At 43.1% G+C, this 7,998-nt stretch overlaps 1 long non-coding RNA gene across 1 annotated transcript in view; it reads right to left on the bottom strand.

Annotated features, from left to right (window-relative positions):
* Positions 1-7,998, bottom strand: part of LOC110178802 (uncharacterized) — a 139,249-nt gene that overhangs the window by 43,980 nt on the left and 87,271 nt on the right. The window contains exon 5 of the long non-coding RNA XR_015270157.1: positions 1,411-1,461. This is a non-coding gene — a long non-coding RNA (uncharacterized LOC110178802). The remainder of the gene's footprint in view (positions 1-1,410; positions 1,462-7,998) is intronic.

Genomic DNA, 7,998 nt, shown 5'->3' with positions numbered 1-7,998 from the left:
TCGAGTGGTGGTGGTGTTGGCCTCATTAGCCTCATGGTTTTGGATTTCGCGTTGGCCGAAAAATGAAATTGTAAACTTGGCTGTGAGCTGGTTCTGTGTGTGTTGGTAATTCAATAGCCGGCAGCAAGCTCTGCACTGCGCCACCCAAAACCGAGCGCATTTTGATGAGACATTGATGGTTCAATCGAACAACCAAACCCACCCAGCCGGCCGAGCCAATTTAGCAGCCATTTGCGATTCCTCAATCACTGCGATCAGAGCCGGGATAGGAGAGTGATCTCCGATCACAGAGGATCACCTTCTCGTTAAGTCGTCACCTGGATTCGTTGGCCATCGAGCACTGGGATCCACAGTCCAGGCCAAGTCCTCCACTGACAGTTGACAACAAATATTTCTGACGTTAAATGCGGCTGAATGGCTCCTTCGAACCCTCAGAGATTCGTCAATGAACGATTCTTGGCATCATTGTGATGCTGCACTCGGAAGAATAAGCATATCTTTCGGGAATATGAGTTTGAACCGTGCTCCAAAGAAATATATAATTGAGCGGAAGATATATAAATAGTATTTGAAAGAGTCTTTTAAAGAAGGAGGAGCCATCAAAACTTGTCAAATTTAAGTGCAATTCGTTCCCTGTTTCTCCCAGTGTTCCAGTTGAAACAGCAGCTGAATCCTCTGCAACCGACTTGCTCATTTCACTAATTTAATGAAGACCTTCTGAGAGAAAGGCGGCGAGGGGACAGGTCCATTGTCTCTCCGATTCTCTCTCTCACTGGAGCAAGGACCAAGTCTCCGGCAGATTGATGAGCTTCGGCTGCAGGCTGCGGTTGGATCCGGGCGGCTTTTAAAACTCCAGACCGAAAGGGGAGGACCTGCATCAATAATTTGTGTCCGCCGTTGAAAATAATTGACCAAGTTTGTCTGTTTGCGGTTGTGGCATTTAATCTACTTGCAGCTGAAGTTGCCGGCTCCGAAAGCGACAACTAAGAAGGAAGAACTGAGAACTGAGAACTGAAAGCCAAAATGCAGCAGCAGCTGCCTTTTGGAGCAAGAGGACGAGAAACGACAAAAAAAAACCGCCAGGTCCCAATCCTCGGCTTCCTCCTTGGCCTGCACTTGGCGTAATTGAAATAATTTTAAGTGAAAAATCTGCATTCAAAAAATATTTCAGCGCACACACAAATGTCAGCGAGGCACGAGAAGGAGGAGACAAAATTCCAGGAGCAAGCAGGGATGGGCTGTGAATCGAAGTTCTGAGCTTGGAAGCTTGGAGAAGAAGGTGATTGGGTGAATTCTCTATAAAATGAGCACAATCATAGAACTAAATCTCTACGCCAAATAGTTATAAGATATTTTATAAAAAAATAGTACTCAAAATAAATAAAATTAATAAAGAATTGGCTCACTCACCGCTTCGCTGCTCGTTTTGTTTAAATGTAGCCACTTTTACCGTAGTTAAATCTGGAAAATAAATGGTATTTGTTTTGAATGAATAAAAATGATGTGGATTTATTATTTTTATAATCAAAATGTAATACAACATATAGTAAAAATCCATAAAAATTCTACATTATCTGACCAACTAGTCCTACGAATCCATATGCCTGATTCTTACAGTTCAGCGACTTTTTACTGTCCAGCATTGGCCAAGTGCAGACGCAGAAATTTACATGCGCCAATTTTGAGGGGACATGGCACAAAAAAAGAGTCAACAGTTTGCAGCTTTCGCAGTCGAGCCCCGAACATAATCCTGGGCATTAAAGCAAATTGCGGCATCTGCTCCAGCAGCGGCATTTGGGGGATGGATCGGGATAGGGCGGCACCCGAAGGGGGCAGCAATTCGGATCGATCATTGGAACTTGGAACCCACCGTAATTTGCTTAATTCGACGCTGAGCTGCAGTCAGTCCGGAGTTCGGACCCAGAGGTGCCCCAGCACGAGGCTGCCACTCGTCGATCGACTGATGACGAGGATGATCCTCCTACCCGCCTCCTACGGGGCCAATCCCCGCCTGATTCCGCTCAGGCGACGGCACCATCGGCTTCTTCAGCGGCAGCCTCAATTTGCCAAGTGCCTCGGTTGCCCTCGGGGGCAATTTTGAGCTCAGTTTTTATAAAAGTTTTTTGTTTTTTTTTTTTTGCTTTTAGTTCGTTCCAACAATTTTTGCTGACTCTTTTTTTCGGGTGACTGTAATTTTTTTTCAGGCTGGACATTAAGTGACTGTTCACCCTGGATGAATTCACTCTCATCCCGTAGTGTCACAGTTATCCTACGCCTTTGGGGAGCACTTAAATTCGATAAACAAATGGATAGGAAAAGAGACACATATGCATGTCCTTTCAATCGATAACAACGGCAGCAGCATTCTCTCTCTCTTTCTCTCTGTTGCAAGTTGCAAACTCTCGAATGGAAGCTCCATGAATTTATCAGAAAAATATCTGCATAAATTCTTGTTTTGGCATTTCCCCCATCAATTCTAATTCATATTCTGTTTCCTGGCAATGGAAACAACTCGAATCGAAGTGGAAGTGACAGCAACTGGCACAGGGATTTCGTATGTATAGCTTGTGAAATGTCAGCTGGAGGCCAAGGAAAATGCATTAATATTATAATTCGATAATATTCAGGTCAATCAAAGGTGTACACCGTTTGGTTATGTTTTGGCTCGAAATTGGATACTTTGTGGAGTAGAAAATCAATTAGAATTATATCATTTCCTGCATGCCTAGATTCTCCTGCTGATGCTGATCAAGAATATATATGGATTATAGGGCCGGAAATGACTCCTTCCACAGATAAGCTTCTGACTGAATTATAATACTATATTTTTAGTAGATATTTATCTTTGTTTTTATAGCAAAATTTTTAGAGAAATCAAATTTTAAAAAACTCATAACTACGTCAAAAAGGCACTTATTTCAATTCGGAAAGCTTTCCTGTGCTAGTTTTTATTGGGTTAACAAATCTGCATACTCAACTGAAAATTTTTAAAAATTCAAATTTTTATCAATTTTTTTAAATTTAAAGATTTATAAAATTGAAAAAAAATTTCAAAAAAATTTGTTCCTTTTTTTTATGCCTAGAACGATTCGCCAGTTAATGCTGATCAATAATTTATATGGAATATAGGGTCGGAAATGACTGCTTCCAGAGTTATAAGCTTCTGACTGAATTATAATACCATATTTATAGTAGCTATATAACTTTATTTTTATAACAAAATTTATTAAGAAATCAAATATTAAAAATCGTATAATTACGTCAAAAAGGCACTAATTTCAATTCGGAAAGCTTTCCTGTGTTAGTTTTCATTAGGTTAACAAATCTGCATACTCAGCTTAAAATGTAGAAAAATTGAATTTTTTTATCAATTTTTAAAACTTTAATGACCTCATAAAGTTTGGAAAAAATGGCCAAAACAATTTTTCCTTTCCTGCATGCCTAGAAAAATCCCCCTCGTGATGCTGATCAAGAATATATATGGATTATAGGGTCGGAAATGACTCCTTCCAGAGTTATAAGCTTCTGACAAAAATTATAACATAGTATTAGATATATAGAAATATTCTAGGACTTTCTCCTTGATGCTTCCCCGTCCCAAAGCTCGCGTTAATTTCATTGATCCCGATCTCATTGGCATCTCTCCGGGGAGAGGAGAGCAAGGGAGACTCATTAAATCTCAACTCGCCCCCTGGCTCATAATTCAGCTCAATATAAATCTGTTAACAAAACGCTTAATCCGCTTTGTGCGCCTTATTTATGGCCATTTGATGGCGCATTATCGCATCAGGCACATGGCACCCGTCAGGTTCTGACTCCGGCTCCGGCTCCGGCTCTGGCCCGGCACTCTCCTCTGTGACCCTCCCAGCTGGCGCGTCTCATAATTGGATTCGTCACAGCTTCCCTCGAAGCACTTCGCTGCCACCGCCACCGCCACCGCCACCATCTCCCCCAGGATCCTCGACGGCCATAAATCGCGGGCTGCTTGAAATGCAAATTTTCGGGGCTGCGACTGCAGCTTGTTGAAGTCGGAGCAGTATCATCGGCAGGGCATCAAAGTGGCAACCAAATGTTTCGCCTGCTGCTGCCCAATTAACGCTGGCGAGGAGCTGGAGCCGGGACAGCGGCAATCAGAGTTCACTTGAACACCTCGCAATTAAGCCCAGCGAAAAGTGCGTCGAGGTGGCTCTGAGTGCGGGTGGAGTAAACAACAAGAAAGCCAGCACGATGCGGTTCCATGTTCCAGCATCCTCGCTGGCTGCTGCGCTTGTCGTCGATGGCCAACAAAGGATAATCCAGCAGCCAGGTGAGACTCCCTCTTCCCGGGCTGCACCCACTTTTTGGCCACCGAAAGTCACTACTGGCGGTGGTGTCAGTTGACAGCCACCGCTAAACATTTAGTAGAGAGGAGAGCAACCCACGCAGGAGTTTGTGGATTAAGCCGACGCTTAAATGCCCTGACATCTAGTTAGAATATATCCTGTTTAATATTTAAGGTGATTGGAACATTCCTAGCTACTAACACATGTAACAATCTCACTTGTTAACCTATTTGAAGGTCATGTTAAATATATTGTAAATATTTATAGGTAACCTGTGACTCATAATACCCCAGCAAAAGTGACTTTTTCGTTCTAAAGATGCACAGATACACCCCGCAGAGGCAGTTACAACCAGGCGGGGAAAATTGCACAAGTTCTGGTTCCATTTGTCGCCGCATCGCTTGCAATGGATTAAGTGATTCCGTTGGCCAATTCCGCCGAGGTTCTAACCAAGAACAGGCGACGCGCTTGTTACCCCCGGATGCGAATCTAATGCCCAAACATTCCCTCTCCCCCTGTCGCTCTCTATCCACTCTGGGGAGGGGAATCCTTGGTCGACACGGCGGCTGGCATTAATTAAACGCACTTAAGTGGCCACAAGTACCTGTGTTGCCTGTCTGGGCCAGGCCAATTAACTTTCACCCAAGTGAGCAGCTCCTGGAGCATCCTCCAATCAATTAGTTCCGCCGAGGAAGAGGCAGATGCTGAGGAACGGTAACTCTCGAGGAGAGGAAAAACATCAATGCAAGAGATGGAAATCGCTGCGAAAAGTGGCAATAAATTATGTCTGCGGTGGCGTCGTCCGCCAGGGTTGATTGAAATCCCTCCGCCGATCGGTCGGAATTAAGTTCTGTTAACCGGGCAGAAAACAGAATCAATTCCTGAAATGGACCCAGCCTGCTGCAGGTATGCAAAAGAGCAATATTTCTTAAAATGATGAGTTACAGATGACGCTACCCAGGGACCATAGCATCAACAGATGCACAAGTTCTTCTCTTCGAGAGGGAAAAACTTTACAACTTCTACGGTTTTACAGTGGAAGTGTCTGGCTAAATATACAGAGAAGTCTGCTTAAATACTTATTTCATATTAAGTTCATTTAAAATGGATATTTACCCCTTCCAGATGGTGACAAAAATGTGATTTGCTCATTATTTGGCTTCATTATCATGCAATGTGTTTTTGTTCATTTTATTTGGATGTCCATCAGTGAGTAAACAAACGATGAAACAATATTTACCAAAGATTACAATGTCGGTAATGCGCATGAATAAAATACATATTTCGTTTTATATGTAAGGAAATCAATTAAGCAGACTTTGCAGATTATTCTACAACAAATTTAAAGAGTTGGAATTGGTTCCAAATGATATAAATATTATGAAATTATTATTTTCACATATGACAAAAAAACTGTTAATTTTTTCATGGGATTTTTGTAACATAATGTTTTCGTTATATTATACCCTGACATGTTGTCGATTCCACAGTCCACAGTGACTCATCTGCCAGCATGTGCTGGAGCCAACTCCTGACCCCCAGTTCCCGCTCCTCCGCCTGCTTTTAGTGCATTGTTTACTCCGTCCAGACCAAAACAAAAATGCAACCAGGGACTGACTGACTCTGGCCCAGACATCTATCCGAGAGCCAGTCGGGCAACGGGGAAGCCGAAGGAGATGGAGGAGCTGTGGCTTTTCTGGTTGCGGGAAGCGAAGCTGAAATTTTATGGATTTATTGAAAATTGAACGCACTTGAACTGGAGGAGCGGAGAAGCTGGAGAAGCTGGAGGAACTCTGAGGCTGCATCTGTGCCCGCCTGCCTGTCTGCGAAAGAAGAGGCTTGTTTGGAAAACAAATAGATGAACTTCGTGCCAGGAGATGAGGCCCCGAAGATGCTGCCACCAACAGGAGCGGATCGAACCACAACGCGGTGTAAATATATTCATTAAATAAACTTTCTTGGGAAATACACGGAGTGAAGTTTCCGTTGCGAGCCAAAAGAGAAATATATATATTGAATCCACAAAAAAAGAAAACTCAATTTAAAGCATTTTGAACATCGATTTTAAATAAACTATTATATAATGATATAAAAACATAAAGGTAACTCTCCATAACCGCACCTCGCTCCTGATATTTTATAAACTTGCGACTGCCACGCGTTCTCGATTGTGTACTGCAGTTTGTTTGTTTGGTTTTTGGTTTGGTTTCCCTCAAGTTTTCGGTGTTTTGTTTATGGAAACGCGTGCGGCGGTCAACAATAGCAACAGCAATGGGGAGACTTTGGAAAATTAACACATGAAAATCTATACAGAATCGGGGAATAGAATAAGAGACTGAGCGCCGCCAAGAAAGGATTTTCAATTTCAAAATTCCGTTAAGAAATCATAGGTCAAGAAGGGGTTTAGTTTTTTGCACTTTTCTTTACAATTTAAATGCTAATTCGGTTAATCTGTCCATTGGCTGGCCAATAAACCAACACAGAGCTGTAGATCAGACGGCGACAGGCCGAGAAATATGTTAATGTGATGCATCCTCAGCGAAATTGGCGCCCGGCAGAGGAACAAGTCGGGCCGGTTCTCGATTTGATTTAGTTGATTTTGGCGGCTGCCCCCAGACTAGGGTTCCAGAGCTACAGAGCTACAGAGCTCCAGAGGCACACACCTCTGGAGATCGCCCACACAGTTTCCCAGGATGTCGTCTTCTTCGCTGGAGTCGAGGAATGCGCCAGTCTAGGGACACCGCCCACTGGGATTCCTCTGGGTTTTCCCCTCCGGTTCGGCGGATCATGCAGCCGAGGTGTGACAACAAACAAAGAGTTTGCAAATCGCCTTCATCGGTTCAAAAATAAAACCAAATTCCGAGAAACATTCACATTGCGTTCGTTCTTTTGTTTTTTTGGGGGAAAAACGCACGACACAGACAGAGCATTTTCTTTTGCTAGGAAAACATATTGAATATCGCCCACGCCCGCCGTCAAGTGGGAAACTGGGTGGAATGGGGTGACGACCAATTGGCGCCTGGTGACACTAAACACAAGGGGAGACAGGTGGCCATTCCAAGAGGACGGGGGTGGTGTGTGTGTGTGTGTTGTGTTAACATAGACCCCCAAAAGTGTCCCATAAATTCATTAATTTGTCGCGCTTTTTTATTCACACTCGCTGGCGGCGGTCATCGCCTTAAAATATTTGTCAGCTTTACGACGGCTTTAATTCTAGCGTCGACGCATTAGTTTTTAATGCCGCGAAATTAATACAAATAAATTCTGAGAATTGTGTAAGTCGGGGGCAGGGGCAGGGGCAGGGGCAGGAGCAGGCGGGGCACTAAAAGCAGACGGACGGAGGTGCACCCATCCGATCCTCATGAATGTCGTTATGGATGTTTGGGCATTTAAATTTAGCAACCACCACGACGAGGCGACCACGATCAGCCCACTGAACGAGACGAGAGTGAATCAGCTCGAAATAGAAACCGAAATAAAGCAGAAACAGTGGCAGCAGAATGATATTTATAGGGATACTCTTACTACTAGAGTTACTTGAACATTCTAAAGCTTACTTGGGATTTCTAAACATACATATTATTAAATATATTTCAGTTGGGATAAGGATGTTCAAGTTAATATTTGCAATATTTCCTTTAAGAAAATCGCATTAAAAACTTACTATTTTGTAATA

Source organism: Drosophila serrata, unplaced genomic scaffold, assembly GCF_035046125.1.
Source record: "Drosophila serrata isolate PLE 108 unplaced genomic scaffold, ASM3504612v1 contig_116, whole genome shotgun sequence".
NCBI classification, from domain to species: Eukaryota; Metazoa; Arthropoda; class Insecta; order Diptera; family Drosophilidae; genus Drosophila; species Drosophila serrata.
The sequence above is the reverse complement of the archived record's forward strand: the minus strand, read 5'-3'. Positions and strand labels throughout refer to the sequence as shown.